A 12,316-nucleotide genomic window follows, 5' to 3' on the forward strand; every position below is an offset into this window, starting at 1 on the left:
GAGCGTGGCAGAGGGATAGGAAGGGATAGGAGCAGGAGTGAGGAGACACACTGAGACTCAGCGGGGAAGGAGCCAAATTCTGGATGAGAAGGAGGGCCCTAGGGTTCCTACCTACTCCTGGGCCCATCCCAGGGCTTTTTGGTGCTGCTCATTGTTCCCTGGCCTGGTCATGGGCCCTGTGGCTACTGCTCCAGCTCATTTGGGTCCTGGTCTTGCCTCCACCCGCAGCGTTCATGAGTTTATGCAGGGGTGATGCCTTCACAATAGGTGCTAGCCCCACTGCCTGTCCCCGGAGTTCTACCACCACTGATTTAATCTGTCATTTGAAGTCTCATGCAGTGTTGTTGTAGCTGTGTCGGTCCCAGGATATTAAAGAGACAAGGTGGGTGACCAACAGAAGTTGGTCCAATAAAAGTTATTACCTTACCCGTCTTGCCTCTCATTTGAAGTCTCAGACCTTTTCTGTTCTAAAACAGAGAGGATCCTTAAAAAAAAATATGAAAGTAGCAAAGTCAATAGCTAGGGCTTTTAGAGTAAACCATGTTCCTACCAAAAGAAATCTCTTTTGGTTTCAAAGTAGCCGGTACCAGCATATTTTATTGTTCAGATGTTTCTAGCAGCAACCAACACTTAATTAGCTGGGGTAGTCCTGTAAACCTTGACAGAGGAGACAGAAGTCTTCATCCTCCAATTCAGCAACAAGCAGAATCTGCTTTTAAGCAGCAGATCTGCAGCTGTGTAGGATAAAGCTGTAATAAAACTTAAGACAAACTTTTCATTTTCTATCCCGTCATTTTGGAGACCATTTTGCCCATTTTTTCTTGGCATTGTAAGTTCTCTCTTTAGAATGATGAGTCCTGGAGATCACTGAATGTGATATTTCCCTCAGTTAGTGGCCACACCAAAACCCAACTCTTTTCTGGGGAGCAGTACAAAAAGAAATATCAAGTCTCTTGCAACTGAGACCCAGAGAAAAGGTGCCAGTCATATTGGAGCACAGGTTTCCTTATCCCAAAAGGTATGCTAGCAGTGCCCCTGTGTGGACCTCTATCCATTATAGAAAAATGAAATGTAACCAAACTCTCCACAGAATGTACAGGTAATCCATATTCTAAATCTTTGGAACTGTCTCTGAGTAGTTAACTTTCAAGATGTATTTTACACATCTCCATGAGACAAATGCACAGGATGTACCTCAGATTCCATGTGGATGACAAACATAGTTAATACAAAGTTCAGGCTTGTGGTCTGCAGCTTGTCTTCATCTTGGGCCCTGGAGGTATCTCTCTAACAGGCTCATCACAGCCCAGTTATACAACAGAATAGTTTGCCCCTTAGGCCCAGGCTCCAGCTGAACCATAATTTGCCTCAAAGACAACAAAAAGACTATTTGACACAGCTGAACTGATATCAGTTTTTTGTTTGTTTGTTGAGGGGAGGCACATATTAAACAGACTTTACCAAATATCAGGGCAAATAATGCAATAACCTTTCTTTCTTTGGGGTGTGTGTGTGTGTGTGGAGGAGAAGGTTTTACTGAATAGTTTAAATGTTTGTTTGTTAAATTATAATATTCAGAATTTTGTGAAAGTTGAAAATTTTATTTATAAATTGACAATTTCTTAAAGGAAAAAATAACGTATATTTCTTATTCAATTATGTGGATCTATGTTATCAGTTCTATCTTCAGTTCATGTTCCATCATGCTGCAGTTTCTTTCAGAGTCTAGACTATTTTTTAAATGAAAACATTTACATAAATAGCAGGAGCTCAAGCAGTTTCTTTGTTCTGGTTCTGGTGAATGCTCAATAGCCTTTTATTTACAAGCTGGCTATGAACCAGCATTGAAAATTTGAGCAATCAGCCTTCTGTTTGTTTAGTTGCACAACATGAGCCAACAAGTCAGGTAAAATTATGGAGAAACTGTTTAAAAAAAAAAAAGAAGCAGGTTTAAATTCCAATTTTGAAATTTGCATTCAAAACTTGCTTTCCCCCGCTATGTTTAATCGTAAAACAGTTGCCTGAAATAAAATAAATGCTTCTGTTCAACTGACATGAAGGCAATATTTATTGCACACTTTTCTAAAGTGTCCTTCATATTAGAATCTGAGTGTTCAATGAGCTGTAAATTAATTAGACATATTTAAGATTCCCATTATTCAACAAGAACATGTTAAAGTTTCATAGCACAATGTCTGTTGACCAACACAATGCAGATTTAGAGCAGACCTACATGAAGGACAAATGGTTAATCACCCTTTGAAAGATGCAGAAACCACAAATTTCCTCAAGTTCAGGTACAGAAAACATTTCTTCACAATTACAGCATAGATAGCTCTGAGCTGCAATCTTCAGGTAGAGACACTGACCACAAATGAAGTTGTAATAGGAGAGGGTTATTATCTGGATTTTAGCAAGTAGAAGAACTAAAGATTACATAAAAATTTTAGTAGGTTGCTTAAGACAAACATTTTAACATAGCTCGACTGTGTGAGTGAGTGAGAAGCAATGTTTAGTTAACATATCTAGCCAGAAGAGGACAGTTTCTGCCCACAGTTTGACCCAAATGCATTTTTTTCTGAAAGATTAAAATGAGAGCCAGCAAAGAAAGATTTGTTAGGTACCTTAAGATATGTAAATGTCAATGAAAAAGTGTACATCCAACAACAATGGCAACAGACTATTCCCAGGTAATTAGCATAGGAAAGAAAGAAATGGAAAAAATGATTGTGCAATATATTTGAATTTAAAAGAATTCTAAGTAAATATGCAGTTCTCAGGTGCATTAATGTGCATTAATGTGTTATGAAAAAAAATCTATCATTTTCCAAAAGCTTACATAGAACAACATTAACTTAATTAAGACTTCAAAGCAAGATCTGGTAGTTGGTTTATTTCTTCAGTAATCAGGATGGTTGGGTAGCTTTTCTAACTTTTAAGATAAACATTGTATGAGGTCATATAACAAATTAATGCAGTGAACAGTAATAAAGCAAATGAGATGTTTAATGTACGACAGCTCAAGCTTCATTCTCAGTACATAGCTTAGTCTCTGTGGGAGGAAGTATCTCATTTTAAATACCCTGGGTTACAAATCAAGTCTTTGGTCTCTCGGGAGTTTTAGCTACAAAATGAGATTAATATCTGTTACCATTTTCTTGCTTTATTTACACATTTTAAGGTCAGAAGGATCCATATTTATCATCCAATCTAAGCTCTCTATATAACATAGCCAATAGATTTTGACGCTGTAATTCCTGAATAGTATCGTAACTTCTGACTGAACTATATGGCTAAGGCCCTTCATTTTCAGTTTTTACCGATTTTTACCAAAAATGTCCTAGGTTTTACAAAAGCTATTATTTGTTTGTTTGTTTGAACCAGTTTTCAGTCAAATTTTGGATGCAGCTCAGTAACTTGGCCAGTTCTTAGGGAAACTCTCTGCGCCCGGATCCTTGCTCTACAAGGAGAGATGGCAGCTTGGCAACCTGGGCAGACCTCACAGGATCCTAGGGAGAAGCCCCCCAAACCCAACTCTCCCACTCTGAAAGAAGAGTTGGTGGCTTGATAACTGGAGCAGGTCCATAAGTGGAAGATATGGAGCAGGCAGCATGAGGAGATGGCACCCTCGCCTCATCCACCTCTTCTAGTTCCAGAATACTGATACTTACCCAAAAAACTGTGGAGTCAATTGTTTGCAGGTTTTTTTTTTTAAATTTTAGTAACAAACACTAAATTTACACAAAATAAAAACCAAAAATGAAGGGTGTGAACTATAGCATATATCTTAGAAACACATCCAATCTTGATTTAAATACTTCAAGAGACAGAGAATCCTCCACATAGAATTATTCCAATGGCTAATTACACCACTGTTAAAAATCTGTATTTTATTTTTAGTTTGAATATGTCTAGCATCACCTTCCAGCCATAGGATCCGGTTAGGCTAGATTAAAAAGACCTCTACTACTATGCAAAAGATTACATAGATCCTGACCAAGTGACCTCTTAACCTTCTCTTGGAAAAATAAAGTAGATTTTGAGCTTTTCTAGTCCTTCTCTCTAAGACACGTTCCCCAGACTTCATAAAATTCTTTTAGCTCTTTTCTGAACACTTTCCATTTTGTTAACATAATTTTTATAGTGTGGATACCAGAACTGGAAAGTATTCCAGGAATGGTTTCACTAATGCTGTATTACAGTGATAATACCACCTCTGTACCTGTGTTTGATATTCTCCCACTTATACCTTCAAGGATCATATTAGCTCTTAGCCACTGAATTGCATTTTGAGCTCATTGTTCAGATGTTATCCACCAAGACTCTTGAGTTCCTTTCAGAATCATAGAATCATAGAATATCAGGGTTGGAAGGGACCCCAGAAGGTCATCTAGTCCAACCCCCTGCTCGAAGCAGGACCAATTCCCAGTTAAATCATCCCAGCCAGGGCTTTGTCAAGCCTGACCTTAAAAACCTCTAAGGAAGGAGATTCTACCACCTCCCTAGGTAACGCATTCCAGTGTTTCACCACCCTCTTAGTGAAAAAGTTTTTCCTAATATCCAATCTAAACCTCCCCCACTGCAACTTGAGACCATTACTCCTCGTTCTGTCATCTGCTACCATTGAGAACAGTCTAGAGCCATCCTCTTTGGAACCCCCTTTCAGGTAGTTGAAAGCAGCTATCAAATCCCCCCTCATTCTTTTCGTCTGCAGGCTAAACAATCCCAGCTCCCTCAGCCTCTCCTCATAAGTCATGTGTTCTAGACCCCTAATCATTTTTGTTGCCCTTCGCTGGACTCTCTCCAATTTATCCACATCCTTCTTGTAGTGTGGGGCCCAAAACTGGACACAGTACTCCAGATGAGGCCTCACCAATGTCGAATAGAGGGGAACGATCACGTCCCTCGATCTGCTCGCTATGCCCCTACTTATACATCCCAAAATGCCATTGGCCTTCTTGGCAACAAGGGCACACTGCTGACTCATATCCAGCTTCTCGTCCACTGTCACCCCTAGGTCCTTTTCCGCAGAACTGCTGCCTAGCCATTCGGTCCCTATTCTGTAACGGTGCATTGGATTCTTCCATCCTAAGTGCAGGACCTTGCACTTATCCTTATTGAACCTCATCAGATTTCTTTTGGCCCAATCCTCCAATTTGTCTAGGTCCTTCTGTATCCTATCCCTCTCCTCCAGCGTATCTACCACTCCTCCCTGTTTAGTATCATCCGCAAATTTGCTGAGAGTGCAATCCACACCATCCTCCAGATCATTTATGAAGATATTGAACAAAACCGGCCCCAGGACCGACCCTTGGGGCACTCCACTTGATACCGGCTGCCAACTAGACATGAAGCCATTGATCACTACCCGTTGAGCCCGACAATCTAGCCAGCTTTCTACCCACCTTATAGTGCACTGCCTTCCAGATTACAGACCCTATTCCAGTAAGTGTGACCTACATTCCTTGTTCTTAAATGTTTGACCTTGCATTTGGTTACATTAAAATTGCATTGTTCAAGTTAGCCAAGTTTACTAAACAGTGAAGATTACTCTATAGAATTAAGTTGACATTATTTATCACTCCACCATTCTTTGGTGTCAATCTTTAAACTTTGCCAGTAATTATTTTTTATTTTCTTCCAGATCATTGATAAAAATATTGAATAGCATTGGGCCAAGAACAGATCTCTACAAAACTCCATTTGAACTGCGCCCCCATTGGATGATGGTTCCCCAGTACTTTTTGAAATCTATGTGTCAGCCAGTTTTTAATCCATTTAATATGTGCTACATTTTTTAAAAGCACTATACAAAATCAGTCGGAATGGCATTTGGCACTCAATCAAATGGCTTACAGAAATCTATTATGTCAACGGTGTTTCCCTTATCAACCAAAATTGTTATAGAATAAAAAATGTTATTAAGTTTCTGTGACAAGTCCAATTTTCCATTAAACCATGTTGATTTTCATGAATTAGACTCCCATCCTTTAATTCAATTAATGTTATCTGATATACCTTCCTTATTTCTGTTTATATATTTGAGATAAAAGTTGAGTTTAGGGGTTAGAATCCTGATCACTTTCCATCTTGTTCAGATCAACACTACCACAAAGTATGTGAAACACTAGTAAATCATTTTTCATACACAACAATGAATTATAAACCTAATTTTGAGTATGACATTTAATTTCACAAGACATTTTGACAAAGTTCATGGAACTGCTTTTTAGACAAGCTGAGAAAATACATTATGCACCAAAACAAACTAATTTTTTTCACTAAACATTGTAGAGCTTTCTTATTTTCTTAATTTTGTAAACCTTACTCTAAAGGCAACCTCCCTCAATTAACTGCCATTATCCATTTAAAAAATAAAATAAGAATTCAGATTATTAATTAATTTAAGAGACAAGAAAAAATATGTTTCCCCTGAAAATGGAGTTCAGGTTCTTGAACATATGTAGTAATCTAGAATAATATACATGGCATATATTTTAAAATATTAATTTACGTATTCCTTGTGGAAGATTTGAACTTGGTTGGGCAGGGAGGTGTCCATAACCTCTGTTTGCCAGAGGCTGGGAATGAGCAACAGGGAATGGATCACTAGATGATTATCTGTTCTTTTCATTCCCTCTGGGGCATCTGGCAATGGCCACTGTCAGAAGACAGAATACTAGGCTAGATGGACCTTTGGTCTGACCGAGTATGGTCGTTCTTATGTTCTCAATGTTACCCCTTTTGTGCACTTGAAATTTCATCCATAATGTTACACTAGTTTACTGTAATTATAGTAGTTACTAGTAGTGACACCTATGCTTAAAGGCTGTCTAACACTTTCCATTATAAACCTTGTTTTCAGTTACTTCTTACTTTGCCAAACTAACTGTTCAGGCTGAAATGTTATGCTGGGTGTCTGCCTCACACTGATTTTTTGTTGTTGTTGTTGAAAATTTCAGCAAAAGCAGTTAGCCATTTCCAAAAAAATGAAATTGGTGAAAATACGGTTTGCCTGTGTTAAAAATTTCTCACAACTCTTTAAATGGGAAGCTCTAGGACCTACTTATTTTGGAGCAGTCAATTGAAATTGAGCAGGAGAGTCACCCTAGTGTTAGGAAAGTGCCTTTTGCTATCTCAGTGAAAATCTGCCCAAGTTTGGCCAAATTACAAGCCCCTGGGGTATGTCTAGACTGCAGGTGAGAGTAAGCCCCTGAGCCAGAGCAGACAGACTCCTGCTAACAGGGCTCAAGCTCGTGTGCTAAAAATAGCAGTACGTTCATTGCAGCTTTGCAGGGCTGGCCTTACCATGAGGTGAACTGAGGCAGCCACCTCAGGCGACAGGCTGTGGGGCGGGGGGTGGGCGCTACTAGGACCCAGAGTGTAGGAAATTGTGTCTGCTGGTGGTGCACATGTATTCTCTCTGCTCTAGATGGACAGAGATGGTGGAGTGCTGTGCTGGAGGAAGGAGGGCACAAGAGACCTAACAGGCAGGCAGGAGAAAAGTGAGAGGGAATAACAGAAAGTAGCTGGAGCTGCAGGGAGAGAGGAGGAGGAGCCTCTTATGTACCTCTCTAGCACCCCCAGGAGCCTGGACTGATTAACACCACCTTCTCAGGGCTCTTCCTATTTCCTGCTGCTTCCCGGAACCCACCTGGGGCAAACAGGCAGCCAACTGAAATAGTAGGAGCCAGTTAGGCCCTTACGACGCTGATATCTTCCCTCACTCAGGCCCTGCTACCAGCCTGCTTATTTGTCCCCTTCAGTTGAGTGTTGAGAGCCACTATAACTGGCACAGAACAGCAGTCATGAGTGAAAGAAGAAATCACCCCTCTGGGGCAGCATTCAGAAAAAGAAAGAAAGCAAAGGAATCTTTTCTATCTAAGCAGTAAGGAGCTCTCCTGAGATACGTAGACATAAATGTTCACGGTGAGCCTTTCAGCCCCAGTGAGGATGTGAGTGGTGAGGAGATGCCTGAACTTCCAGTTAGTCAGAGTGCAGGTGACCTGGCAGCTACTGCAGCATCCATATCTCCATCTCAAATGGATGTAACCATGCATATTCCTGAAGAAAAGTGTAGATCAGAGAAGAGTGTGGTGGAGGCGCAAGAAACAGCTGCTGCTACCATAACAAAAACGGTAGTAACAGTCACAGTCCTATATTTTCCCTTTATGACTGAAAGTGAATGCTCTGTAATTAATCCACTCATATTTATAATAGATGTTTTTGCCAACCATCGTCCTTTGTACAAATTTTATTACGAAGGGGAACTAGTGCCCCACTATTTGGGTGACATTACTGGAACACAAAGGCAAACTAATTCTTCTAGTTTTTTTCTAGAGTCTAAACTATTCATAATCAAGAAAGCAATTACAGAATCCTCTTATGAATGTGCCATAGTTGGGGCTGGTCCTGCTTTGAGCAGAAGGTTGGACTAGATGACCTCCTGCAGTCTCTTCCAGTACTAATCTTCTATGATTCTATGAAAACCCCCTGCATTTGGAGGGTCTAATCACCTTTCCATCACAGTTACAGGTTTTGAACCAGCTGCAGTTAGGTCTACCAGTGTTGTTGTCATCAACAACAGTGAAGGAAGTACAGAGGCCATATGGCCCGGAGTGGGGGGAGGGAGGGACAAAGGCAATACGGAGCTTAAATATGGATAACTTTTCAAACTACTAGACACCATTTATATTAAAATATTACCCAGAACTATCCGCAATCTTTATGCACCAAAGTCAACCCCCAGCTATTCGTGTACAGTTTCCACAGAAGCCAGTGGAAGCTGTACACAAGTATCCGAGCACAGAATTCAGCCCTAACTAACCTCGATGATTTTAGATTGCTTTTGGTTAAAACTCAGTCTATGGAAATAAACCTATCACTTACTTTGGTCACTATGTACTAAGGTGCATACTGTTCCTTGAGGAAGTGTTTCCAGTTATATTTATGTGTGATGTAGTATTCATAAATACAAAATTTTATAATGAAGGGAAATTGTAATAAACCTTCATAAAACAAAGAAGGCAACAAATACAGTAATTACTTTTTATTGTTAGTTGTAGAATGAGTGAGGCAGAGGAAAGACAAACATGACAACTGTAATCATCAGATAAATCTATTCAGTATTTTTCTGTAAGAAATAGAAATTCTGCTAAATTCTTCTCAATTAAATTTATTCCTAAAAAGCCCGCTTAATAACAGCAGTAATATGAAAGTCAAATGCCATGTGACATAGCATATCTATTGTCCTTTCTGGATGAAGACAAGCAATGGGGATATGGGTTCTTTAGCAAGTTCTAATGCTCTTAGATCTCTGACAGCTATGTAAGTTCTAATTAGTCTGCTAGTCCAGGGTTTCCTCATGTAAAAGCAATTCTATCATTTCTTATGAATGCTCATGATCTGTTAATTGATTTTTTAAATCAGCTTAATAGGTTTTCCATAGTTTCTCATTTGGAACTTTAATTAACTTGTCTAAAATTCAGTTTTAATGTACCGTTTTTGGCTCAATGAGTCACTATTTTTCTTGGACATTTTTTTTTTGTTTTTGTTTCCCTTTTTAAACCCATTTTTCTATTCAACTTTTTAAATATCTATTCAAGACTTCAGTGACATTAGTTGGGTGCTCAGTGCTTTTGAAATTCAGGTCACTTATTTATGTGTCTAAATATGAACTTAAGAATCTAAATTTAAGCACCCATCTTTGAAAATTAGCCCAAGAACTTTAGGTCCAAAGAGCTGGATATTATTGTTTCTACTTTTCCAAAATGCCCCTGAAATCTTTTGCATCGTGAGCATTAAGAATATAGGCTAACATATTCAAATTTTGATGCCTAATTGAAAAATGGTCCAATTTTAGAGGTGCTGAGTATCTGTAGCACCCACTGACTTCAATGGACACAATAGATGCTCAGCACCTTTCAAGAGTCAGGTCATTATTTAGGTATTTAAATACAGATTTAGGCACCTATATTTAGAAAATATTTCTTAGTTGAAGGTACAGAAGAAAAAAGTAGTTTAAATATATTTTTGCATTGCCTCTGAGTCCAAACTTTTTGCAACCCATTCAACAATGTTCATTTCTGAAATAACCTTCCCCTGGTTCTGTAACACCAGATGCCTCTATTAACAATTGCATTGTAAATTCTGTTAAACTGAATGTATAATATGTTGTTTAAGAAAGAAATGCTTTTTGCCAGCTGTGATGAGTTTTGTTTTAGTTATTTGGGTATTCCCAGTAAAGCCTATTTTGCCTGAATCTCTTCCAATTAGTACACAAAATCACTAGTGTGTGAGTTAGGTATATTATGTATAGATCATTTGTAAAACAAAACCACAAAAGCAAGGAAAATAAATGTTAAGGCATTTAACGTGCCTTGTATTCCTCCACCCAGAGAATAACACTTCACTACTAGAACTACCACTATACAGCGCAGACAACCCACCACAATCTTAATTTTGCCTTAGTGGGATGCCAGCCTACCATCACGCCTTCCCTGGACTCCCTACTACCATAAAAAGCCAGACTTCCTGTCAAGGTTCCTCCCCCACTCTGAACGCTAGGGTACAGATCTGGGGACCGGCATGAAAACCTCCTAAGCTTATCTTTACCGGCTTAGGTCTAAAGGTTCCCCAAGGTACAAAATATTCCACCCGTTGTCCTTGGACTGGCCGCTACCACCACCAAACTAATACTTGTTACTGGGGAAGAGCTGTTTGGAAACGTCTTTCCCCCCAAATACTTCCCAAAACCTTGCACCCCACTTCCTGGACAAGGCTTGGCAAAAAGCCTCACCAATTTGCCCAGGTGACTACAGATCCAGACCCTTGGATCTTAAGAACAATGAACAATCCTCCCAACACTTGCACCCCTCCCCTTTCCTGGGAAAGGTTTGGTAAAAATCCTCACCAATTTGCATAGGTGACCACAGACCCAAACCCTTGGATCTGAGAACAACGAAAAAGCATTCAGTTTTCTCCTCTGTAAAATCAGGATAGTAGATACCTTACAGGGTAATTAGATTCAAAACATAGAGAACCCCTCTAAGTTACAAAAAAGATACATATACAGAAATAGTTATTCTATTCAGCACAATTCTTTTCTCAGCCATTTAAAGAAATCATAATCTAACATGTACCTAGCTAGATTACTTACTAAAAGTTCTAAGACTCCATTCCTGGTCTATCCCCGGCAAAGGCAGCATAAAGACAGACCCACAGACCCTTTGTTTCTCTCCCTCCTCCCAGCTTTTGAAAGTATCTTGTCTCTTCATTGGTCATTTTGGTCAGGTGCCAGTGAGGTTACCTTTAGCTTCTTAACCCTTTACAGGTGAGAGGAGTTTTCCTCTGGCCAGGAGGGATTTTAAAGGGGTTTACCCTTCCCTTTATATTTACGACACTTCCCCACTACTGTCTGTTATACACCATTCTGGAAAATCACAGTCACTCATGTCTGGGGACTAACCACAACGTAAACCAACAGTTTACCAACTTTTGGGGGAGCCAATTTTTAATTGATTAGAAATCAGAAAGCAATTCACCACTTTTCTTGAAATGACTCAGAAAATTCAAGCTTTCCTGAAAGATGACATGCTGAACATTTAGGGCAGATATGCTGTGTTCAATAAAAACAAAGAGCCTAATCTCCTGCTTTAAGTACAAAACTGAATGCAAACTTAACTATGACAATGCCAGAGTTTTCGTAGGTGCAGCGGCTGGTGATGTTATGTCTCTGCTGTCTGAGCAGAATAAAATCAGAGAAAATCAGGGGGATAAAATTCTTCTTGTTCTAAAATGACTAAGTATTTGTATGCAATAAGGGAAAGTAATTGAGCTGCTCAGTACTATTTACATAGATTGGGATTAACCAGCCCACATTTTGCCAAGAGCATACATAAGGTCTTTCATCTTGATCTTTTTATCATTTTAAATTATGAATTCACATCTTCCTCTCCCATATTGTGGTAGGGGTTTCTAACGGCTTTCTTAAGAGAGCAATACATCTAATTTTAGAGCTTTTGAAAAGGAAATGTAAGTGAATATACATCCATAACTACTAGAGAAAATGGAACACATTCATATTAACACCAAAAACTTCAATTGCCACAACAAGACATAACACAAACCTGCTGATGCTAACAAGCATTCCTGACATAAACAATTAGAAAAAAACAATTAATTAATTTCTCAAGATTAATTTGTTTGAATTTGGCTGTAGTGACCTCTCTGACACAAAGGATATAATCAGAAATTTCTAGAATAATTTCTTGCCTTAAGTTCCACCAAAATAATTGCTATCGGCCAACTTGCTGTG

General features: G+C 39.1%; 1 protein-coding gene across 9 annotated transcripts in view; it reads right to left on the reverse strand.

Annotated features, from left to right (window-relative positions):
• The window catches only part of CTNNA2 (catenin alpha 2), a 783,540-nt gene that overhangs the window by 669,618 nt on the left and 101,606 nt on the right, over positions 1-12,316 (reverse strand). The gene's annotated exons all lie outside the window — the stretch shown is intronic.

This window comes from Lepidochelys kempii, chromosome 4 (genome assembly GCF_965140285.1).
Source record: "Lepidochelys kempii isolate rLepKem1 chromosome 4, rLepKem1.hap1, whole genome shotgun sequence".
Lineage (NCBI taxonomy): Eukaryota > Metazoa > Chordata > Testudines > Cheloniidae > Lepidochelys > Lepidochelys kempii.